Source organism: Rhamphochromis sp. 'chilingali' (assembly GCF_963969265.1).
Source record: "Rhamphochromis sp. 'chilingali' genome assembly, chromosome: 1".
NCBI lineage: Eukaryota > Metazoa > Chordata > Actinopteri > Cichliformes > Cichlidae > Rhamphochromis > Rhamphochromis sp. 'chilingali'.
Window position 1 is genome coordinate 6,290,998 of NC_137929.1, and position 26,440 is coordinate 6,317,437.

At 42.7% G+C, this 26,440-nt stretch overlaps 1 protein-coding gene across 3 annotated transcripts in view; it reads left to right on the plus strand.

Moving 5' to 3' along the window:
• Positions 1–1,481: 1,481 nt before the first annotated feature.
• LOC308397978 (uncharacterized protein) overlaps positions 1,482–26,440 on the plus strand; it is a 339,745-nt gene continuing 314,786 nt past the window's right edge. Inside the window, exon 1 of one of the 3 annotated variants that reach the window (XM_080884323.1) lies at positions 1,482–1,565. The gene's annotated coding sequence lies outside the window, so the exon portion shown is untranslated. Of the gene's footprint in view, positions 1,566–2,264; positions 2,335–26,440 lie in introns of those variants that run through there. The other 2 variants (XM_080884313.1, XM_080884320.1) reach the window with 2 other exon arrangements.

The window sequence follows — 26,440 nt, forward strand, 5'->3', positions numbered from 1 at the left end:
CGCCGCTGCGGCCAGAGTTCACAACATTACATATTTTTGTATCTATAAACAGGAAGCTGACACTCTCCAGACTTTATCAAAGGTGTGAGCGTCACAGCAGAGGCCTTTGTGTCAACGTAGCTGAAGACAAAACACAGAAACACATGAAGGAGATTTTCCTGGCCTGGATTTTATACAAATATTCTGCAGTACATCAAAAATGAAAGAAAACCATTAGTCAACATATGAACATCACCTCTGAAGTTACAGAGCTTTGATTGGAGACACAGCTGAGCGTTTTGCATTTTGCATAATTAATTACATAATTAATTATGTAACCATAATTAAATGGTTACATCATCTTTAAAGTCCCCAGAGATCAGGAAAAGGGCCTGAGGGTGCTGTGTTTGGAGTCTGCTGGTTACAGTGTGCAGGACCTCACAGGCTGCTGCAGCGTTAGCAGAGGGCGGGACATACACAGCTATCATAATCACGTGTGTAAACTCTCGTGGTAGATAGTACGGTCTCATGCTAACCGCTAGCAGCTCAATGTCCTTACAGCATAGCGTCTCTTTGATAGAGAAATGCCCAGAGTTACACCATCTATCGTTCACAAACACAGCCAGACCCCCTCCTCCCTTCTTACCACTCTCCGCTGTTCTGTCATAAGAGGCTCAGCAGCTAAAGCAGCACACCTGGGTCTCCCAGCCTATTAAAAGCAGCCCTTTGCTTCACCTGCTTCACTAAACATTATTATTTTAAGCAGAGTGGTGTGATTTATGTAGGCATTGCTGTGTGACAGGAGGACTTTTCTTGCACACCCACCAAATGAGGGCGCACATGCTTCCACGCCCACTGGTGACTGCACACATCCTTTCAAGGAAGCATTTCATTCATCCCTAACAAATGGAACAAAACACTGTGCAGCGTGTTCAGGTTTGAACGTGGCCCTGGCCTCTCTCTGCATCCACCTGGCACATGCAACACACATCCACTCCCTGCTGAACTGCTTGTATTTGATGTGTTGAAGTTTTGGTAAAGTTTGAATAAATTCCACTTTATTTATAGGAACATTTCATCTGTGGACTCCTGCTTCCCCTCTCCTTGAGCCAGTTTGTGACGGGAACATGACATAAGAAAAGTAATTTATCCCTTTTTGATTCTGTGTATCTGGCGCTCATCCAGTGAGTTCACACTTGGCAGAAACAGACTGAATTTGTCTGGAGAACTTTGGCTTCAGCCAAGTTAGATAAACACACTGTGTCTCTGTCAAAACAGCAGTGTAGTTGTGGCACCCCTGTGAGGGAATGACCACATTAATATTATTTTGTGTAAAACACTCATGTAACGGGACATTTTTCATTGCTATATGTATTTATTTTCAGTTTCTTTAAGAGGATAGAAAATCCATGTAACAGGGATTCATTTTATGTTAGAAAGCAGTGAGGGCGGAACTTTGGTGCTTGCTCCGGGGTTTCGGGGTGCAGTAAGTGGAGCCCACCTTCCGCTGCTTCCTCAGACACGTTCTGGAGGAAAGCAGAGACGTATCGTGTCTTCCTTACTCTGCTCTTCACCTGCTTTTACAGGTCGGTACACGGTGCTCGCACCGAAAATGTTGTTTATTGTCACCATGGTTACCCACGTTAATGTGAACGGGAGAGTTAAGGCGGTCCGCCAAAGTTATTTATATGTAAACACGGGAGAAAACCAGAGGAGTGTCCCGCGCGACCGCACCGCGAGCCCGCTCGTTAGGTGGAGCGCTCGTGAAGCAGAGTCAGTGCGCTCCTATGCTCTGTGCAAACGTGTTGTAATGCTCCAATCAAATCAGTTCTGTGAGATGTGAATGTTAATAGTTCTGTTAAAGTGACTGAGTAGATTAGCTAGTGTAACACAAGCACTCTGAGCAACTCTGTGTAGCTAACAGAGGCATTCATGGGTTGATTAAACAAGCTGTGTTTCATGATGCACTAAATAGTGATTTTGCCAGTAAATTACTGGAGGGAACAAATGTAATGTATTTACCAATGCTGTTATTGAATAGAACTGTTTAGCCAGTAAGACACTGCAGAAGACAATGTGATGTGTTTATTGATATGATAAAAGGATGTAGCTGTTATGGAAAGAAGTGTGAACTTGAGAAACTGAACCAGTTAAAAAGAGTATATTTCACTGATGTTGTGAAATAAGTAAATGTAATTGATGTGAATGAGGAACCAGCTGAACAGTATATTGAAAGCTCATGTTTAGTGTTTTATAGCATTTATTTGTGTGAAATAAATCAGACTCAGACACGTTCTGGAGGAAAGCAGAGACGCATCGTGTCTTCCTTACTCTGCTCTTCACCTGCTTTTACAGGTAACATATTTGTCATCGAGGTCTTCATCCTTGGGACCCGTAACATAGTAACTTCTTCATTGTTATACTTCTATAGTTTTCCCATTTTGTGAGCTGTGGATGTGGAAAGTGTCTCAGTGACACATCCACATGAAAACGGCGTTACCTTCGTTCATTTGCACGTCAAATGAATGAGCTGTTTGGACTTTAACGTCACAGCTGATGCTTCGATACTCGACCTCAAGAGTTCAGCTTCCACTCAGAGGTACAAGTACACACAGCAAAGATAAACGTGTACACAAGGTTGAACCCACAAGTGCACAGCTCCAACCAGAGATGGGCAGTAATCCGATTACTTTTTTCAAGAAACGAGTAAAGTGAGGGATTACTATTGCAAAAAAGGTAATTAGATTACTGTTACTTTCCCGTAAGCACGCTGCGTTACTGCGTTACTAAAACCGCAGCTGTGTGCAGATGAACAATGGATAATCTATCGAGTGTGAGCGTGCAGCGTTTAAAGCGTGGAAGCACTGACCTTACTTTGAGTTTGACTCTGTAAAAAGTGACAAAAACATTAGCATCCGCTGTTCACTGCGTGGGAAGACAACATGCTCACTCACTATGTGTTAATGGGCATGCTTATTTATAACTTTGATAAAATGTCATAAAAATAATTCCATGCCAGCTCACCATTGGTGATCAGGTAGTTTCTGTTCCAGTTCCAGTCCCATAAATCATGAAGCTTGCTGCCAGAAAAGCTTCAAATCTCCTTTGAAAGCTGTTTGTGGTCTTGATTGTGGGAGCTTCAGTTGTCTGACTCCAGCTGCCACACAGTGCTCACTGATATCATTTGCAAAAACCCCAGTGTGACAATATTTATCAGTGAAGCAGAAATCAGGAAGTGACGACTTTTCTTTGAACATTTGCTAAGGCTAAGCTGTGCTTTCTACCACAGTTGGGAATTTCCTGGTTTACAACAAATTATTGTGTCAACACCGCATAAGATTTCAAACTACAGGAAAATCACTGGAGTTATAAGAGGCAGACAACGACACACACACCACATGCATGCTGTTGCTATTTATTGTGGATTAACCTGTCAAGGGCAAGAACAAAATAATTCTGCCTCAAATACAGGAAATCATAGCTTTCCTGTATTTCCTCCATTGTTGGCATGCTGGTTAGTGCTGTTGCTCCACAGTAAGAAGGTCCTGGGCTAAATTATCCATGAATGTAAACGGCTGTGTGTTTCTATCTGATAGACTGGTGAGCTGTCCAGGGTGTACCCTGCCTGGTAACCTATCACTTCAGGGTTATTTCCCAGCCCTGCTGCAACCAGGATAGAGATAGGAGGATGGTAGTTGTTGTAGACCCATTCAATTTCAATTGAAGGATTAAAATGTTCCAGGAGCTCAACTTACTCCATCTGAACATGTTTCAATCGTGTTTTATGAACACAACATGCAGCTTTACTGAATATGAAAAGGTTGTGTTGATTTAACTCAGTTGTTTAAGTTTCTGCCAAAGCAAAACCTTTGTGTGCAACCAGTGTCCACTATTGAATCAAGTAAATCCAACATGTTTTTGTCAGTGCAAAAGGAGTTACGGTGCCTGTATTCCTGCACAATATTGTCCCGGGAGGGAGAAAAACTTTCTGGTGAAGTTTTGGTTGATTTTTGGGTTTTGCTTGACACTAGGTTGATTTTATCAGTGAGGTTTGGATTGTTTTCTTTCTCTAAGAGAGAGAAAGATGGTTTTATGCTTGGACATGTTTGCAATGGGCCCCAGTATTTGTTACTTTATTAGTATTTTATTGGTTGCGTTTGTTTGTGCTTTTGTTACAGTGCACTGAGATAAGAACATCTGAGAGGTGTGATCCACCGGTGGTGATATTTTGGTATTTTGTGAGTTCCCGATTTAACAAATCAGCTCTTTAATCCAGACCTGAGAGGTTGAACTTTAAAGCGCTATAAAATATTCTTACTGGAAACAGTGGCAAAGTGTTTTTCTCCATGATTATAATGGGCTTGGGAGAAATTCACTTATATGTGACATTGATCACATGAGAAGTCCTGAGCCTAAAAGGATTGCAGCGAGTCAATCCAGTCCAAAAACAAGGAGCTGTTTTCCTTTAAAATGATGACGTCATCTTGCTGGTGATGGAGGCTCGAATAGGCTGCGTGTCAGACTCCATTATCAGCAATATCTGGTATGAATGTGTGTGGATGTATGCATGTGACTGGACTGTGACGGACTGACGACTAAAAATTTAACTGACTTGATACTGAGACAAAAACGGTGCCGACTTTAGGATTAGTGAATGTCCACAACAATTCACCCAGCCTGTAGAAGAAGGGTGGAGGTTTTGTCTTGCTTTGTTTGTGCAGGAGCAGAAGGATGACAGAGACTAAAGGGGGAGGCTGTAGCTTCACATGAGTGTGAGCTGCAGACTGAACCCTTTGGTTGCTAATGTTGAGTCACTGATGTTTGCATTAAGAAAATTGTGTTTTATTAGCTGTGTTTTAATTAAGGTATCACATTATATTGTTGGGAATGTTAAATGCTAAAGTGAAGAAAAGCTTTGATTTCACTCATGACTGAACATGTTATTATTAACCATAGCAGGCCACTGTAAAGAGTCAATTAACTGTTATAGAGGAAAAAAAGGCCAAAAACTCTGTTAATACCTATGAATAACAGGCAATGATAGACTTGTCACATTCAAAATAGAGATATGTAATAACAAACACGGGTCCGTGTCATTTAGGTTCTCCATTGAAATAGTCAATCATTTAGAAAAGTAGAATATATATATATATATATGTCTCAACGCTGTTTCTCAATAATATTAAAAACCTAAAAACTATTGTTGTGGAAGATAGAAGTCACTGTGACAGCCCTCTGACTGTGGAGGACGTTTGTAATCCTATTTCTGCACTTAAGGCCAACAAATCTCCCGGCACAGATGGTTTAACTGCAGAGTTTTATGAATCATTTTCTAATCTCCTGGCTCCGTTCTTACTGCAGCTTTTCATAGGAAGTGTAGAGAATAACATCCTCCCTCCTACTCTTACTCAGGGTCTCATAACACTTATTCCAAAGCCAAACAAAGACTTACTTCTTATTGATAATTGGAGACCCATCTGTCTGCTCAATGATGACTATGAGATTATGGCTTTAGTACTTGCTAACAGAATGAAAGAGTTCTTGGACACAATTATGGATGAGACACAATCAGGCTTTATGAGAAACAGACACCTTTCTAAGAACATGAGACTGGTTTTAGATCTACTTGATTACTCTGATTTGGTATCTGACTATAGCTTCATTCTCTTCCTGGATTTTTAAAAGGCTTTTGATACAATTGAACATCAATTTATTTTCCACTCTTTGGAAAAATTTGGCATTTTTCTGTAAAGCTATCAAAACCTTGTACACAAATGGCAATAGCTCAATTAAAATGATTAAGACTCCACCCCGAGATTTGACCTGTTATACAAGGAATCAGCACAGCTGATAAGGAGCTCATCATCAGCCAGCTAGCTGATGACACCACACTCTTCTTGAAGAATGCAAATCAAATCCGTCCAGCCCTTAGTGTTATTAGTGATTTCTCTGAGGCATCTGCTTTATGTCGAAATCTAAAAAAATGTGAATTACTAGCAATTAAAGGCTGCACTGCAAATGCTCTCTGTAACATTTCTGTTAAACAAGAAGTCACATATCCAGGTCTGTTAATATCCAAAGACCAAAGGTCAAGATGCTCGTCAAACTTGTCAAACAGTGTTGGGGAATTCTCAATGGTGCTTGGTGCCATACCCTCAGGGACTTTAATGTTATATAAAAACACTGACAGCTCAATATCTGCCTCAGTCACTCTCCCTGATCCAGCTGAGTCAGCAGTGGGAAAAATCTGCTTTTCACAGGAACTTGGTAACAGCAATAAGAGAATACGTAGTTTATTCCAAGAAGATATCATGTCTCTCCCATATATAGAATATCTTACTGGAACCGACATGTTCCAGATATCACCTGGAAGACAGTCTGGATGATCCCATAAATATCTAATTGTGAACAAGGTGAAGGAAATCTCATATAAAATTCTTCATAAATGTGACCCAGCCAGTCACTATATGGTAACATTTAAAAGAGACATAAATACTAATTGAACTTTCTGTGGGGATCATCCAGAAACTGTGGCACATCTCTTTTGGTTCCTCTACACAGAGATTCTGGAAGAATTTAGCAGTTTTGTTATTGTCCATATTTTAAGGGAGTTTTCTTTACGATGGAAAATGTTTTATTCTTTTTCTTTAAGTTCCCCAGGAAGAATGATAAATGTTTTTTTTTATAAAATATTTGTTAATACTTTTAGCTATTTTATATCCATAAATGTAAGTTTATTAATAAAACACCATATTTCTGCCTTTTTATAAGGATATGAATTGTACATACAATCAATTTCAGACTCAACCAACAAAAAGCCTCTCAGAACAATATTTATATTGTAACAGTTGCTATTGTAATGCAGTGTACCACCACATGGCGGCGCCTCCTGTCTCACGACTGGTGTCACCCCCTTTTTGTTCTTCTTCGCACTCCTCCTGTAATGGATGCTCCCGTGTGTACGCGGACTAGTGTGCTCTTTAGTAATGTGTGGTAGAGGTAACACTTTTATTTTTGATATTGTAAATAAATGAGTACTTTTTGGAAAGTCAGAAGCTGTTGCTCATTCGCTATCCACCTGCACACTGCGGCTGGCTTCATCTCCACTGCACGTTACAACTGGCGCCCGAACTTTTTCCCCTTGGACTTCAGACGATTTTTGCATCCCGCCGAGGATTCTTCTCTTCTAGCACGTGAACTGTCTCGGAAATCCCCCCAGTTTTGCGGACGCTCGGACGTTTTCTCCAGCCATGGCCGCAGCCTCAGCTCAGGTTGGACCCGACTAATTTCTGGATACCGTGATGTGCCGCTGCTCCGCTTGGGAGAAAGAAAAAGAGAGAAGCTGACTCCGCGACGCGAATGGACTCCGTGGATTTGTTATTTGTTGTTGGTTTCGTCTTCTAAGGATTCATTCTTCTGTGGAGAGCCTGGACATGAACATTTCTGCTGGCTTTTCATTCCCCTTTCCCTCTGCTGAGACTGACTGTAGCACATGTAAGTGATAGCTTGGCCGACTACAACCGTTGGTGCTGGTCTTCGGCTCAGTATAACGAAACGACTTAAAACTAATCTTGCATTGAGCTCTAGTGTTGCAGACATGCTATTGTAATAACATGGTTCTGATCACTCCAGTCTAATTTCAGTTGTTGGGCGAAATTTTATATGTGGTTTTTCTCAATTTAATCTTGAACGCATTTTTGCAGTTTTGTCTTTCTAGTCTGACCTAACTGACTCTTTTACTGCTATATCAATAACTGCGCTGTGCCCTGGAGCGGCTTAATTTTTTTGAAATCGCAATGGCACACTGCCCAGACGACTCTGACTCAGACATGGAACTTACCTCGTTACCTATGTGCCAGATAGTTGAAAATGTGACTCCTAGCCTTAGCCAACAAGTGGTGGAGTTAAGAACTGAGGTGAATAAGCTTAGTGATTGTTTACGTGACTCACTGAACATACAGCAGAGTTTACTAAGGCCGTGGGACCAACTCACAACGGGGAACTCTCCCCCTCCTGCAGTCCCACAGTCTCCTGTTTTCCCAATGGCCACATCGACACCTCATGTTCATGTGATGGACAAAACTGAACCCACCAACAGTACCAATCCGTTCCTGCCCAGCAACCCATTTCAACCTACAAATCCTTTCCTCCCATCTCACTCAGTTGAAGTCAGCAGCACTTCCAGAGTGATTGCGGCAGCTTTACATCACGCAAAGCTGGAGCCTCCTGTGTATGCTGGGGACGGAAAAGTGCAACCTGAGGACTGGTTAAATGCAGTTGGCATATACAAAGCCTCATTGAACCTAACTGATGGGCAATTGCTAAATGAACTGCCACACTTTCTTGCAAAAGAGCCCTGGAAATTAGGGGTGCAACGATATTCGTATCGATATTGAACCGTTCGATACAGTGCTTTCGGTTCGGTACGCATATGTATCGAACAATACAATTTTTTTCAATTTTTTTCAATTTTTTTTTTTTTTTTTTTTTTTTTGTGTCCCGTTTGGATCTATAGCCATCAGAATTGTTGTCTTGAGGCCAAGAAAGATGCCAAGAGGATTTATTTTAAGTGGATCATCATATTGGTCCATTTGATTGACCTTTATTATAATTATGAATTTACTTTATTTTCAGTTGCAAACGGGACAGACATGACTGTGGGATAGGACAGGGGGAAAGAATGAAAGAAAGAGGGGGAGAGAAAGAAAGAAAACCAAAGGGGAGGAAAAAAAAAGAACAATACAAAATTTGTAATTTATTTTATCAACTTTCCTTCTGACGATGCCGTCTGTGTTGAGCGCTCAGTGAATCTGCATTTGACTACTCCGCCTAGGCTCGAGAGTGCAGCCTAGGCGGAGTAGTCGAACGCAGATTCACTGAGCACTCAACACAGACAGCATGGTCAGAAGGAAGAGCGCAGGGCAAGCTAGCAAGACAGAAGTGGACCTCCCCACCCTCATTCAGATCTGGCGTTTGGAATTATTTTGGTTTTCATGTGACGTATGACCCTGAAGGTAAGCGAGTCATGGACTAAAGTAAAACAGTATGTTGGATGTGCCATGCAATGCTCAATTACATGGGTGGGAGCTAGTGTGTTAGCGCAGTTAGCTCGTTAACGTGTTGGCCGTCTAGCCCCTCTGTATAGGGTAGCTCGTTAACGGAGATTTGCCGTGTTGTGGCGTTAAGGTTATTTCAACGAGATTAACCTGAAAGCACTAGTGGGAACACAACGAATATGACTGCACATTTACACCGACATCATCCTAGTGCAAAGACAAAAACAACAAGCATGCATGCTACAAACTTTAGCCGAGTCATTTAGACAGCTGTTAGCACAGGATTCTCCTTATGGAGACCTGATATGTTTAATATGCTGCTGAGAATATAGCCCAGAAGAAGCGGATAGTATAGCTTTTATTTTGGAAAGAGACATTTCTCTGTAATAAACTCTCTTTTCCAAAGATGAGTGATTCCTCAATCAGATACAGGGCTCGCAATATCGCTAGCCCGACGTCCCGGGGCTATCTCTGCCCTGCCTGTCGGGCTATTGTAGGAAGGAAAAATATATGTCAATGCTTTTGCATTCTTTCAGAAATGTAGCTGGGTAATTATGTCATTGGGTGAGCCACTGTCAATATGTGACATATTGAAATCGTGTTTGAATTTGCGCTTGTTTTTTTGCTTTCACTTTGCAATCGCGCGAACTGTGTATAGAGAGCGACAGCACTGATCTGTGAGTGATGATAATTTGTGCACCAATTCCTCTGACATCGTCTTATTAATTGTTAGCTTACTATGCAAACATGACAAGTGAAATCTCCCGCAGCTTAAACATGTGAGAGGTTGATCGCGCAGAGAATCGCTGAGCTTATGTGAGTGCGGCAGGATATATATTTCACTACGATGACCTGGATGATTGAGAACCTTCACAGACAGATATATATTTTAGTTCTGCTGAGCCAAATAAGACAGGTCAGGGTGAAGAAGTGACAGCCAAAGAAAAGCTTACCACAAAACGGAGAAGTTATGACAAATCAGACTATAAGGCAAAAAGAAAGTGCAGCTTTATGGTTTCATGGACAAAAGAATTTCTGTGGCTGCAATATGACGAGCTAAAAAACAACACGCACAAGGGTTAGGGTTAAATTTAAAAACTGTACTTTTGTGTTAAAATATATATTTATAATTTTAATAAATGACAAATTAAAAAGGCATGAACATTTTTTTTGTATCGAAAAAATATCGAACCGTGACACCAAAGTATCGAACCGAACCGAACCGTGAATTTTGTGTATCGTTGCACCCCTACTGGAAATGGTTCAAGGCACTGAGCTCCCACATCACATCATGGGCTCAATTCTGTCAACTGTTTAAGACAGTTTTTCTGCCCTCCGACAACCAAGAACGCATCCTGAGAGGAATTTTGGATCGTGTTCAGGCTCAGGACGAGCCGCTCCCAACCTTTGTCGCCCACATGTTGAGTGAGTTTGACAAACTGAAGAGCCCCCCACCTGAAAAAGACAGAATTGACCTAATTAGTAAACATGCTCTCGAAAAATACAGAGTTGCCCTGTATGGCGCTAATGTCACTTCTGTAATGGACCTGCTGCTACGCGCTCATGAGCTTCACTCAGTGCTTGGACCACAAAGACCACAGCCTGCTTTATGTAGCAAAGACAACTATAAGCCTGAACCTTACTGCTTCAAATGCTCTCAGCCAGGGTTCACTACACGCACCTGCCCAAACTGTAACACCCAACCTCATTTGCCACAACGAGCCTCGAACACCGCTAGGCATGGCCCAGTCCAGCCATTGCCAGCACCTGGCCCCTCTGACCCTGGCCATGAAAAGGTGGAATTAAGCAGCACCACATCCCAGCCACAATACAGGCAGTCGGGAAACTACGGCGGGGGGGGGGGGGGGGGGGGAGGACATTTCACAGAGGCCAACCTTCCCCCAGTTACTAACGGAGCCTCACACGCCCGATTCACTACAGGGTGGACACAGTCTTGGACACTTGGAAGACAATTTTTCACAAGTCCACTGGAATACCCCACTAAGAACGAAAGTGAACTTCAATGCTTCATCTGTGGATGCTACCCTCGACACAGGTGCTTCCCTCTCGGCTGTACGAACAGATCTCATTCAAGTAAATGACTCTTACCCTAGAAACACAAGTGAGTGGAATGGTCCTGCAGTTAACCTCGCCAATAATGCTCCCTGTATCCCTGTTGGTGTTATTTGGCTCAATATTGCATTCATGAACAAGAACTTTTACCAGCGTTTTGCCATAATACCAGATTTGTCCTCTCCTTTCATTCTGGGAATGGATTTTATGGCAAGAGCTTCTGTTTCTATTCACATTCCCACTAGAACAGTCTACATTGAGGACATCCCCTGCCCACTCGCAGACAATGAAGAGGACCTTCAAAATGATTACTCACATTCACCTGGAACACTGATGTCTTTGGACTTGGTTCGCTCAGACTTAACAGCCAAACTGTCTGAAGCAAGTCTCTCAGAGAACAAGGATGCTTTACTAAATCTGCTCAGCAAGTTTAGCTCCTTGTTTGATGGTCAACTTGGTCGAACGGCTCTCACTGAGCACACCATAGACTGGCAATGCAACACCTGTCAATCTCCCACCCTATCGCACGTCACCTGCTAAGAAACGTGTGATTGAAGAACAAGTGCAACAAATGTTGAAGGACAACATCATTGAACTTTCCACAAGCCCTTGGGCAGCTCCTGTAGTCATTGTAAATAGAGCGGCCACGGAACCAAGGTTTTGTGTGGACTTTCGAGGGCTCAATCAAGTTACCCGAAAAGACTCTTATCCCCTGCCTCGTGTAGATGAGTCTTTGGACTTTCTGGCAAGAGGAAAGTTTGTCTCGACATTGGACTTAGCGCGAGGCTATTGGCAGGTTGCTGTAGCAGAGGACTCGAAGCCTAAAACTGCCTTCATCTCTCACTGCGGTCTCTTCCAGTTTCGGGTGCTGCCCTTTGGGCTCTGCAACGCACCTGCAACTTTTCAGAGACTCATGAACTCTGTGCTTGCTGGCCTCATTTGCAAAATGTGCGCAGTCTACCTGGATGACATTGTTATCGCCTCACCTACCTTTGAACAGCACTTAGTGGATCTTGAGGAGGTGCTGGGCAGACTCCAGGCTGCTGGCTTGTCATTGAAGCTCAAAAAGTGCCAATTCTGCCTCGATGAATTCACCTTTCTCGGGTACCGCATCACATCATTAGGTGTTAAGCCCGATCCGGACAAAGTAAAGGCGGTTAAGGAGTTTGATACCCCAACCTCAGTGAAACACGTCCGTCAGTTCCTTGGCTTGACTGGCTATTATCGACGCTTCATTCAGAATTATGCCCGCCATGCTGAACCTCTTCACGCCATCACCAGAAAAGACAATGCTTTCCACTGGGACGACAGCTGTCGAAGGGCCATGGACACTTTGAAGGATCATGTCACATCAGCCCCGATCCTGTCATTTCCAGACTTCAACCATCCCTTTTCCATTCACGCCGATGCATGTGACATTGGTCTTGGGGCAGTGTTGATGCAAAAGGATGACAAGGGTCGTGAGTATGTTGTGGCTTTTGCTAGTCGCTCCCTTCACAAAGCTGAACTCCCCTACTGCACTTCAGAGAAGGAGTGCCTCGCTGTGATATGGGCTCTGGAACACTTCCGCCCATATGTTGAAGGTGTTCATGTTACTATCTTCACTGACCACAACAGTCTCAGGTGGCTCATGTCTCGTCAAAACCCAACGGGCCGACTCGCCCGCTGGTCACTTCGTTTGCAGGACTTTGATTTCACAATAGTGCACAAACCTGGTGCACAGAACAAAGTTCCTGACGCACTGTCACGCAACCCTTTGCCTCTGACCTGTGACAGGCCGACTGATCTTTTACCAGATCATGCTGTTATGGGCAGCCTGGACATTCGTACTCTGCCCCCCGTCATTCTGGCTGACCGTTCACAATTGAGGCAGCTGCAGTTAGACGATCATGTCACAGGTCCACTCCTCAGAGACATTGAAGCAGACTCTCTGAACAGCTCGGACAATGCCACCTTGTTACAGTATGTTGTGTATGACTCTCTTTTGTATCACAGAGAACCCAAGTCCACATGTGCTTTGCACCCTTTGAAAGAGCTGAAACGGTTTGCCCCTACTTCCATGAGAGGCACCTTGCTGGACTATTACCATGACCACCCCACAGCAGGTCACTTGGGTGTTTCTAAGACATTGGCTAGACTGCGTTTTAGGTTTTTCTGGCCCAAAATGGCAGCTGATGTGAAACGCTATGTGATTTCATGCTCAGTGTGCCAACTCACCAAGCCAAGTCAGAAAAAAGCAGCCGGTCTTATGGTTCCCATTGTCCCCCAGAAACCCTGGGAGTATGTGGGTGTGGATTTTGTTGGGCCACTTCCCCGCACCCCCACTGGTAATGCTTATTTAATCATGTTTGTTGACTATTTGACTAAATGGGTTGAAGCCAGTGCTGTCAAAGAAGCTACATCTCAGGTAGCAGCTGGTAAATTCGTCACTGACATTTTTGCTAGGCATGGTACACCCACTTACCTCATTTCTGACAGAGGGTCTCCTTTTGTGAGTGAGCTTTTTGAACATGTTGTTTCTGCCTTAGGCTCGGTGCACAGACTCACTACGGCATATCACCCTCAGACAAATGCTACTGAACGCGTCAACCGGACTCTGAAAACTGCAATCCGCGCTTATGTAGGTGATAAGCACACATCATGGGACAAGTTTCTCCCTCAGATTTGCTTTGCTCTGCGCACCGCCCCCCATGACAGTACAGGTATGACTCCTGCCATGATGCTTTATGGTCGTGAGTTAGACACCCCGCTTGACCTTATCACTCAGCCTTCTACAGCAGGTGTTGATGAACCGGGTGTGCCTTACCCTGAGACTCTGAGAGCCTCCCTGCAGGAAGCTCACGACCACGCCAAAGCAGCTTTGGACTATAGCCATGACAGACAAAAACATTACTATGACTTGAGTAGGGATGGGTATCGAAAACCGGTTCTTGTTGAGAACCGGTTCCCACTGTTTCAATTCCTTGGAATCGTTTGCCATTTTTGCAAACGATTCCCTTATCGATTCCAGTCGCCCCGAATGACGTCACCACATTGCGGAGTGTCATTTACCTGGCAGGAAACACGGCGCCTAAGCGGCTCAAACGCTCAAAAGTTTGATTATACTTTATGAGAACCGATGACAACAGGGCAACTTGCAAAGTAGATATTGCATTTAAGGGAGGAAACACTACGAATATGCAAAAGCATTTGCTCACAAAACACGCGATGACACGTGTTTTTAATTCCGCTCCGGACTCGTGACTCTCAACCCAGCAGCAGCGGTAACGTTTGCACGTCCTCTCCCGTTAATGCGGCAGGTAAATAATCAACTAACAGTGCATATTATGTTAGCGCGATCTGCCTTATTACAAGACCTGCCATTACTGTACATGTAGGTGACCATGATGAGAGAGACAGACAGAGTCTGGCTAGCGCTCGCTGGCAGTTCTCGCTGCAGTCTACCGGTAGCGTCTCCTTTCAGGCCAGGATAGACGAATGTCACCGAGCAGTGTCTAAGTTTGTGGTCAAAGGCTTGAACCCATTTGCCACAGCAGATGCCCCCGATTTTTGGTAAGTGAATGTGTTTAATTGTAGGCAGGGACATTACTGGATATTCTTGTGTAATTGCCACAGAACAATTTATGTTATACTTTGTTATTGCTACAGAAGAATATTTATTTTATTATTTTACATTTACAATTTTTTTTCCTGGGGACCCTGTGACACCCCATTGAAGAGCCGTAGGCTGGATCTCTTAAGATCTCACTGTTGGGTTTGTAAGGCCATGTCACTCCTAAATTTCTATCTTGTTCAAAGAGAAGATATAAAACAAAGTTCTAAGCTAATCGACCTTAGTGTTCTCCTTTTTAAAAAATAAAAAAAGAATCGATAAGAGAATCGATAAAGAATCGAATCGTTAAACAGAATCGAAAATGGAATCGGAATCGTTAAAATCTTATCAATACCCATCCCTAGACTTCAGACATCGACATGCCACGTTTCGTGTTGGTGACCTTGTGAGAGTTAAGACGCACCCCAGGTCAGACGCTCAGTCTAACTTTACTGCTAAACTTGCACCACTGTTTCAGGGACCATTGTGTGTATCTCAGAGACTCAGTGATGTTAATTACAGGCTCACTTGGGTGGACTCCGGTGTGGATGCAGGTGTTTATCATGTTGTGAACATGCAACCGTTCCATACCTGGGACTCTCTCACTTCCAAAGAACATTCTGTTTCATTGCCTGCTGAGAGAGAGACCGCAGAGGGTCTGAACTCTGACTCTCAGGCCCACCCTGGCCCCCCTGCAGACACTGACATTGACTCTGAGCCATTCCCCTTTGATTTACCGGACATTGACTCTTCTTCTGGTGTGGGCGCTGTTCCAGAGAGTGTTTCACCCAGATCTGTCCAGCACCCAGCTGCTGGTGGACATTACAATCTCAGGCCCAGACGTTGCCCCAGAGTTACGTCTGGCTGGAGCAACAAAAGATGGACTAATGATTTTCACACAACCAGGCTTGATCTGAAGTGAAATGTTTTGGTTAAACCTGTTTGATGCTGTCTTGTTGCATTGCTACTTTGAGTCATGATATGTAGATGTTTTTGTTTGCTCTACTTAATCCAGTTTTATGGCTCTTTCGTGCGTTAAGGTTCATTCTTGGCATTTACTTAGGAAAAAAAAAAAGAACAAAAGAAAAAAGTGAAAAAAACTAAGAAAACTGATTTTCCACTGTACATATTCATCTTATTTTCACCAATTTCATTTTTAAATGGTCTTTTGCCCTGTGTGTGTGCACCAATCTTAGCTGTAACCTCTATGTATAGGGTACTGTTAGGTGTGGTGTGTGCTTTTTCAGCTGTGTACGGCTGAGGACAGCCTTTTTCTCACCAGGGGGGGACTATGTAACAGTTGCTATTGTAATGCAGTGTATCACCACATGGCGGCGCCTCCTGTCTCACGACTGGTGTCACCCCCTTTTTGTTCTTCTTCGCACTCCTCCTGTAATGGATGCTCCCGTGTGTACGCGGACTAGTGTGCTCTTTAGTAATGTGTGGTAGAGGTAACACTTTTATTTTTGATATTGTAAATAAATGAGTACTTTTTGGAAAGTCAGAAGCTGTTGCTCATTCGCTATCCACCTGCACACCTCCGCGGCTGGCTTCATCTCCACTGCACGTTACAATATGTTGATTTTTTTCGCCTACTCATATCATAATTTTTTTACTCCTGGTTCTGTATGTTCATGTTCTGTTCTTTTGTAAACTTCATCTGTTTGTATGTTGTATACTCATTGTGTTTCAATAAAGTTCGATTTAAAAAAAGGTACGTTCTAAACGAAGCTTCAGACGTCACTGATCACGTGACTCTGGCCAAACGAATCAAGCCTCGACACGGTGCTTCTGAAGCAGCGCGTTGATCTTTCTGACACACGCACCGGAGCGTCAGCTTCAAGCGGACCATCACTACCTCTCACATCTAAAGGTGTCAAGGTAACTTTGAACTGAGTTCAGTCAATCTGGAGTTTTTCCAAGTTTTCTGTTGCTCTCTGTGAGAGAAGAGCGTTAAAGGCGGGGCTCTCCAGAGTCCAGCAAAACAGGAAACCACAGCTGGGTGTGTGTAAGTGTGCAAACCAATAGAATGCATCGTGGTGGGGGGGGGCATCACGGGCATTGGCAAGAAAAAAAATAAAATAATCGGTCGTACCCATGCTTCCCCGACGTCATGCCAGCGCATATTGGGAAATTCGTAGGCACCGATCGGTTTTCTATCAGCCATTTGCTGGGAGTAAGGGCGCCCTCCGTTTGCGAGGTGCGCCTGCTGCTGGCGGCACAGGGAGGAGAGGGCAGGGCGGCGGGGAGTCTGGCTGGCTGGAGCGGCATCTAATAACCAACTCGCAAAACAAAATAAAAACAACACAACAAACAGATATTATGATACAGACTTATAATCTGCACCGATGTTTTTTCTAAATTCTATAAAGTGAGCGCGAGAGCCCTCGGTGCGCCTGCGCGCTGCTGAAGTCAAAGTAAACTTTATTGTCATCTCCGCTACAGACAGTCCAGCATATAGAGAGACGAGACGACGAGGCTGCAGTTACAGCGGTGCAAGTAAACAAACAATAAATATAAGAAGAGTAAGAAAATAAATCTACACTTTAGGACTCGGGGTAAAGGATCAATAACAATTTAAATTTATAATTTACAGTTTGATGATTTAAAGTCTCACACAACCCGTCAAAAGGGGCGGGGCCGGCTGCTTCCAAGTAGAGTACATTTCATTTATAATGATGTAAATCCAAGCCCATCATGGATTCACGATCTGAATCCTGGGTTGTGTGAAATCCCAGAAATCAACCTTAGACAAAGTGAATCTGTGAACTAAGGTGTAGGTCTGTTAGGTTAATTGTGCTGATCCTCGGGTTGGGGGATTTGTGTTTGTACTGGAGCGCAAAATTCAAACCAATGGAAGATGGACAACAAAAGTTCAAAGCCATCAGGTGCTCAGGTTAGAAAAAAGAGAAAAGATGCAGGTAAGCAGACGTGTGATTGGATAATGGCAGGTCATCCTGAACCAGTCAGACTAAACTCCAAACAATACATTATGTTACAGATTTTAATATTAATTAGTCATTGTTACTTGTTGATTTGTCCTTTTCTCATTGTGTGACGAATTATGACGACTGTTTGGTAGCTGTTATTGTCTCTCTCTCTCTCTTGTTGAAATCTCCCAATTCTTTGAATCTTTGGGCTGAAGGAGGGACAATACTCGGTGTATCAATGCTCAATCAACAATCATTTATTTCCATACAATTCAACAGTCAGAGCATTACAACGTCCGGACGGGAGAGATGCTACCAGAGGGTCAGGCACATGTCTCAAAATGGTGACGGGTTGCTCAGCTTTTTATAGTCTCTAGTGGCCCCCAGCTAGTCGTAAAAGCCAAAACATCACATTCTTTCTCTGTTACAGCGCCTAAGTTATGACCTCGGCAGTTGTTTCTCTGCTTTCTGTAAGGTGGGGGTGTGGAATGTGGTCTATCTATCTCCCCTGTCTTTAGACACAGAGTCTCCTGCTTACAACCTTCTCTTCATGATTCAACAATTAAGCATGTCAAGAAAACAGTGTAACACATTCCCAGCAGATCAAGGATACAGAGTGATGCACATTTATCTAATGAACTACTATGTGAATATGTTCTGTTAACTCAAAAGTATAATGAGAACTAAACTACATACAGCTCACACACTCTATATTAAAGGGTATAATATGATCTACAGCAGTATTCTAATTCAACTACTTTGATTACATATATAAGGTAACATATAATAACAGAATAATCTAACAATTCCCCCTTTTGATCTCTGAAAGAGATCACTTACAACATGCACTCTAGGGTTGCAAGGTCCAGGTTTTCTTGATCCTGAGGCCCTCTGTCCCCCTTTAACGGGTGGACCATATGTGGGATGACCTCTGTGTTCACGCAGTTCAGATGCAAGCAAAGTTAGATTTACAACCATAACAGCAGTTACAGATGACACTCCCATCATTCCCAATTTTCCCACAGCTTTATTTTGGTGCTCCAGGTTTCCACTCCCATTTTAATGCCCCCTTATACCTTTCAAATGTACTTAGACTAGAACCTCTGTCTAAGGAGCTTTTAACCTTCATTTTTATTGCTGCAGCTACCAGTGTCTTCCAGTTGGGTGATTCTCAGCTTCTTTCTTTGACCTCCGGGGTTAGACCACCCTTTAGTCATTGCACAGTTCTGGGGATTATTCTGCCCCGATTTCAAACAAAGATCTGTGTGTTTTGGGGTCACCTCCGTGTCCCCCTTTTTTCCAAGAGCCTCTTGAACCTCGTTGGTCTGGTGTTCCTGGTTTTCGCCAACCCCTTCATGGTTATTGCTGTGTTTGTGGGATCCATCTTCTCCAGGAGCCCAAACGTCATGACACTTGACCCCAGTTGCTGTCTCGGCAGTCCCTACATCTGTCTCTGCTGTGAAGGGTCCTCACATCTCCGTGTCCCCGTCTGGTGTCTGTTCCTTTCTCTGCAAGAGACAGAACACCAAAACACCTCTCTCCCTAGGCTTAATAATCTAATATTGTTATCCATTGTTGTTCTAATGATTCAAATTTGGTTTAAAATATTATGTTCAGGACTCTCTGACCCAGGGACTTATTCTAATCATAATCTATGTGTATGTAAAAGAAATCAAAAATTAGTGAACCCTTTCTAAGTCTAACACATTATAAGCTTAAGTTTTACCATAGCTAAATTATTAAACACAGAAATAACGTCATAAGATGTTCATAAAACCATTGTTTGATGTTCGGACTCAACTCCCCCTTTTTGACACACTCCAATGTGTCAATTCATTGGAGCTAGACAATTAAAAGAGAAGGTTAGTGACATCATATCTCAGAAAGTATCAGAAATTCTTCTCTCGAGTACCGTTGCTCCAGCCTTGTCATCCCAGAGGATCCTCAATCCCGGAAATTTCCCTTCTCCTCATGTAATAAAGTCTGTCATCCTTCCATGCCCTGGTAACTGGTCCATCCAGAGCTGTAACATTTTGAAATGTACATACAACAAGCCAAACCACACCTTGGTCACACCAAGCCTTTTCTGCCCTGGAGATGTCCAACGCCATCTTAGTCTGGACCAGGGTTGTAATAGTTTTGCAATTTTCATTAGTTTTTATTTTTATTTAGCTTCGACTTCAGATTTTCAATTTTATATCAGTATAAATCAGTTTTTACCAATTGTTTGCTAGTTTAGTTTAGTTTTGATTAGTTTCAGTTATAGTTTTAGTTGTGTCTGCAATAATTAAGTGTAGCAAAATCCCAGTCCCATCATATCAGTCATGCTCTTGTGCTTATCCTTGGGTATTGTGACTATTAACTCTTGCAGCACCGGGTGCTCCCAATTTTGGTTCAAGTGAATTTACAAACTTTGTGAAGGGAATTGACTCCTCTGCACACTGGAATAAACATAATCAACATGATCCACATTTTACTGCGTGTTATTTCACCATCTTATTGATTCAAATGCTCCATCCTTATGTGGTTTGTGACATTAGGTTTATCCACTCCGTCTCTAAATGTTTGAAGAATTTTCAAGTTTGGGGTCAAATTTTAAGAATTTGACCATAAGTGAAAGTTATGGTGTCATCACCCCCTTCGGGGCTTACCTTTCCCAGTTTTGATGATATTCCTCCCTATTCTTTGCAAATGCCCCCTGTTGGTGGCGAGAAACTGTTGGTGTGGTCAAGTGGGTGCTATAGAAACAAAAGCTCAGGACAGAACAGTTATCAGTCATGTACTTCATACAAATTTTGCATATGTTTTATTTCATATTGATCCTCTGAGCATAATGGTACATTTTAATCTGAATTTATCCAAACTAAACACAATAGGTTTTCTTTCTTTGCTTTGCTCTTGTTCTTTTGCAGTACCACATCCTATCAAATGTCCCTGTCAATTATATTCTACATCTAATAACTTACTATTTCAAATGAGAACCTAAATCACGTGGACCAATGTTTGTTATGGCATATCTCTATTCTGAATGTGGCAAGCCATTCATAGGTATTGTTAAGGTTTTGGCGATTTTCCTCTATAAAATTTAATTGACTTTTTACAGTGGCCTGCTATGGTTAATAATAACATATTCCAGTCATGAGTGGTATCAAAAGTCTTCTCCACTGTAGCATTTGGCATTCCCAATGTGATATTATTCTGTTATTATATGTTACCTTATATATGTAATCAAAGTAGTTGAATTAGAATACTGCTGTAGATCATATTATACCCTTTAAAATAGAGTGTGTGATCTGTATGTAGTTTAGTTCTCATTATACTTTTGAGTTAACAGAACATATTCACATATTAGTTCATTAGATAAATGTGCATCACTCTGTATCCTTGATCTGCTGGGAATGTGTTACACTGTTTTCTTGACATGCTTAATTGTTGAATCATGAAGAGAAGGCTGTAAGCAGGAGACTCTGTGTCTAAAGACAGGGGAGATAGACAGACCACATTCCACACCCCCACCTTACAGAAAGCAGAGAAACAACTGCTGAGGTCATAACTTAGGCGCTGTAACAGAGAAAAAATGTGATGTTTTGGCTTTTACGACTAGCTGGGGGCCACTAGAGACTATAAAAAGCTGAGCAACCCGTCACCATTTTGAGACATGTGCCTGACCCTCTGGTAGCATCTCTCCCGTCCGGACGTTGTAATGCTCTAACTGTTGAATTGTATGGAAATAAATGATTGTTGATTGAGCATTGATACACCGAGTATTGTCCTTCCTTCAGCCCAAAGATTCAAAGAACTGCATGTTTTCAACAACTTGGTGCCGTGTGACCCGGATCTTTGGTGTGCTGAGGAGGTGTAGATTTGGCCTTTGGTGAGATCGTGGGGCAAAGTGAACAGAGGACCGGTCCAAAAATAAAAAGGTAAGCACAGCCTGTTGTATTATAAATACCAAATGTGCATATTGGGCTTTCCAAATTAATCTGTTCGCTGAGTCACATGTATTTTCACAGTAAATTTGTCGGTGTCTGGTTTTTGGCGCAAGATACTAACAACATAAGTTGAGGCTGAATTCCAGTGTGTTAAATAAACTGCTTCTACCGAGATACTAATAACATACTACGTTGGTCTAGATTGCAGTAATCTGCTTCTACCGAGATACTAATAACATACTACGTTGGACTAGTTGCAGCCACTTTACCTTCCACATTTAATTTTGTCTAATACTGGCTTCTGTAGCAATAATACGTTAGAATTTCTTCTGAAGACGCGGCCATTAGTTCAGTACATTGAAGTCGAGGTTTTGAAGTTGTTTATGGTGTCGGTAAAGTCCTGGCTCTTGCCGGCTATGAAATAGAAGTTGATTTAAGGAAAAGCAGATGCTGGCTTCACGGTGCGGTTAAACACTGGCAACGCGAGAGCGAAACACGTCCGTAGGTTTGGTTTATGATACGGCCGTGTTCCGGTGATATGCGGCTGTGAAGTGCAGTAGTGGTTGGTGCTAATTTTAGTACATTGAACAGAGGTTTGACGGTGGTTTGTGGCGTCAGTCGAGTTTTTTTTTTTAAGGGCTGCGGTCATAAAACAAAGTAAAATTTTACTTGCCAAGAAGTACATAGAGCAAAACCTGGTTTATGATGTCTGGTATAACTTCGGGGATGCAAGCATCACTTTTATGATGCGACTTTGCTCCGTTGTGGCGGTCATAAGCGCAGAGAAAAGGGTATTTTGGTCTATGGTGCAGTGTGCTTTAAGAAGATCTAATAGTTGAGCTCAGAGGTTTCTGTGTAAAATTCCCGCTGAGGAAAAGTGTTGTGTGTGAGTGTCAAAGCGCGCTCTGGGTGAGAGAGTGTGTGTGAAGCTGCGAGGCGCGCTCTGGGTGCTGTCTTGTGGGTAAAGCGCGCACTGAGTGTGATATGTGAGTGAGGCGCGCTCTGAGTGTGTTTTTTATGTGGAGTGTGAAGCGTGAACACAGTGACAGTGACGGTTAATGTGTTTGATTAGGAGGACATTAGAGCAAATACACATTTTAGGATCAAAGGTTGATGCCTAGTGTACCTGTGGAACATTTGCCTATGGAGTAGCGACCCTCCTGTCCGTGGACGCGTGGCCAGGACCGGCGTTGTCCGGGTGCTGAGGTGGTGACTTGGGGAGGTGAGGGCCCCCGCATAGCCACGGAAATAACACTGGAACGGCCGTGTAATCACGGGTTCACATTTATTTCCGGACTAGAACAAGACACATTTTGCGAACAAACGTTGAGTCTAGATTAGTAAAGAAATAAAAAGGTTGAATTCCTCGTTTCAGTGGTTGAAATTGTTGTGTGCCTGTCCCCTGACGAGTGTGAAATTAAAATAAAGAGGGAATTTGGAGCCACATAGAGATAGACGGGCATAATTGGGTGTATTACTCTGTGGTGTAATATAAATATGGAGGAGTTGAGAGAGGAATGTGTTGGGAGACTGGCGTACAGTTTACGCTGTCAAGGTAGGCGTGTTGCCTGCTTATCAGTTTAACAGTGATGAAAATGAAATTAAAATAAATCTCTTAGTGTGTTAATACAGGAAGCTGCGGACCTGGACCAACTGCCCCCACAAGCACAGCGGCCGAAGCAAAATTATAGGTAATGGGAACCACACCCAGCACGAATCAGCAGCTGTGAAACAGACAGCAGCGAGGAGAGAATTAGAGGAGAAATTAAGAGAAGTTTTAACACATAAAATTGAGGCCAACGGACTTGTGGAGGTTGGGAAGGCGTCCGGGGCATCACAACAAAAAGGTGAAACAAAAACACACACAAGCAGAGAAATCTGAGAGAAAGGCTCCTTTTAAGGTAACGCCTAGTTTGAGAAAAGATAAAATTAACCTGCTTTTATACAAATGCACATACACGCAATGAAGAAACAGCTTACACTCATGAACACGTGAAGATTTTCCAGCAAGGTTAAAGAAAAATTAACATACTTAAATGATGAAGTCTATACATTACTGACAAAGAAACCCTCTGGGTTGCAGGACAACAATTTAACAAAAAAAAAAAAGGAACACTGGTCTAACCAACCAGGCAAGACACAACAAATTTAGTGGTTAAAAGATTCAAATTGTGACATGTTTTCTGTTGATTGAGTAATAAAAGTGATTACTGAATGAAAGAAAGTTCCTTTTTGGGCTTTTAAACATGATCTTAAGAATTTTAACATATACCGGTGTTGTCCTGTCAACTTGGTGGGTTAGGAGTTGATTATATCGGGAGACAAAAAACAAAAAAAAAGGGGGAGAGAAGGCTGACACAGGGCCTGGCCCCATTGTCTCCCCTCTGAATAACACAGCCAACACAACAACATTTTCCTGTTCGTTTGTTTTTGTTTTTTGTTTGTTTTTGTTTTGTTTTGTTTTTGTTTTTTCTATACATATTTAATTACAGGCTGCTTTGCCGGCCCTGAAAGCCGAGGCTGACTGGACTCCTGCTCTCCCCCATACGTGACACTGACCAAATGCTGCAACAGCTGGACCCACAACAACGACCTGAGAATGTCAACAGACCTGCAGGAATGTGATCTCATGCAGCCGAGACGGAGAGCACTAAACCTAAGGCCCGTTTCACTACACGGGGGAAAATTCCCAGACTGCGTCAGCTGACAGAGCTGTGACGAGACGCCCGCCAAGCCCGAATGAAAAGTAAGGCCGAGCGAAAGAATGCTGACCTTGATAACTTTGCATTCACACTGTGCAGGACAGTGATGGACCAACACGGATGATCGGGTGGCGAAAAAGGGCGTGACCGAGACAAGAGGAGTAACTGAGGACAGAAGGCACCTCAGAATGGACAAAAACACAGAAGAAGATGCAGGTTTCACCTGCGGTGAACATCGACACTGGAGAAAGGACTGCCCCAATTGGGGTCAGAACCAGGACGGACTGAATTTTGAGCAGCAGCAGCAGCAGCAATGGTCGCAAACAAACTGAGAAAGGAGGGGGGCAGGACCCCAGGGCATGCTTCAGGCCGTGGTTTACCCAGAACACCAGAACAGGAAAGTGATGAACACAAACACCCACACAAACACACACATCTACATGCACTGACTCAGAATGAAGAGAAACAAACACACACACACACGTCTCCAAACACACAGATTCAGAATGAAGTGAAATACACACATGAACACGTGCACTCGTTGAGTGAGTGAGAAATGACACACACACACACACACACACACACGGGAATGTTGATTCACTGAGAAGTGATGCACACACATACACATGCACACGCTTGTGCAATGAAGAGTGATCCACACGCACACACACATACACGCTGATGCAATGAAGAATGCTTTGCTTATGCTGATATGCAAAATGCTGCACACAAACATCCCAATGCATAATTTTTATGAGGAGCCATTGATTACTTAGAATGTGTTATATGTCACCCAGAGGGCATTTATGTAGATTTTAGGAATAAGGTCTAAAAAGTTTGGTTATGAAAACAATGTCTGTGCGTGATGTCTGTTTATGGCTCAAGGCCTTGACTGAGTTCTTTGCTGTGCTTCACACAGCCCTGATGAGGAACAGTGGCACAGAGTGAAAATGATGAATTAATAGTGTAAGTTTTAGGTCGGAGTACGGCATTTTCTGTGATTGAGTTTTAATTCAAGGAGGAACAAAAGGTGTTACGGCACCTGAGGTTCTCATTCCCACACAATATTGTCCCGGCAGGAAGCAAAATGTTCCTGTGAATTTCTGGTTGATTGTTTGGTTTTGTTTAGCGCTAGCTTGATTTTATCAGTGAGCTTTGGCTTGTGTTCTTTCTCGTAAGCGAGAGAGGGATAGTTTTATGCTTGGACATGTCTGCAACGGGCCCTAGTTTGTGTTATTTTAGTAGTATTTTGTTGGTTATGTCTGTTTTCGTTTTTGTTACAGTGCACTGGAGAAAAAACATCTGAGAGGTGTGATCCACCGGTGGTGATATGTTGATATTTTGTGAGTTCATGATTTAACAATCAGCTCTTTAAACAAGGCCTGAAAGATTGAAATTTAAAGCGCTATAAAATATTATTACTGTAAACAGTTGCAAAGTGTGCTTCTCCATGATTGTAATTGGCTTGGGAGAAATTCACTTATAGGGAACACTGATCTAAAAGGATTGCACCGAGTCAATCCGGCCCAAAAAACAACAAGGAATTGTTTTCCTTTAAAATGATGACGTCATCTTGCTGGTGATGGATGCTCGAATAGGTTGCGCGGGAGACTCCATTATCAGCAACATCTGGTATGAATGTGTATGGAGGTATGCATGCGAATGGACTGTGATGGACTGACGACTAAAAGTTTTGACTGACTTGATACTGAGACAATGACTGCACCAACTTTAGGATTAGTAAATGCCAATAAACAATTCATAAACAATTCACCCAGCCGACAAGAGAAGGGTGGATGTTTCGCTTTGTTTTGTTTTGTTTTTTCAGGAGCAGGAGGATAAGAGAGACTGGAGGAGGAGACTCTAGCTTCACATAAGTATGAACTGCAGACTTAACACTTTGGTTGCTGATTTTGAGTTACTGATGTTTGCATTAAGAAAACTGTGCTATATTAGCTGTGTTTTGATTAAGGTATCATGTTATATTATTGGGAATGCCAACTGCTACAGTGGAGAAGACTTTTGATACCACTCATGACTGGAATATGTTATTATTAACCATAGCAGGCCACTGTAAAAAGTCAATTAAATTTTATAGAGGAAAATCGCCAAAATTGAACAATACCTATGAATGACTGGCCACATTCAGAATAGAGATATGCAATAATAAACATTG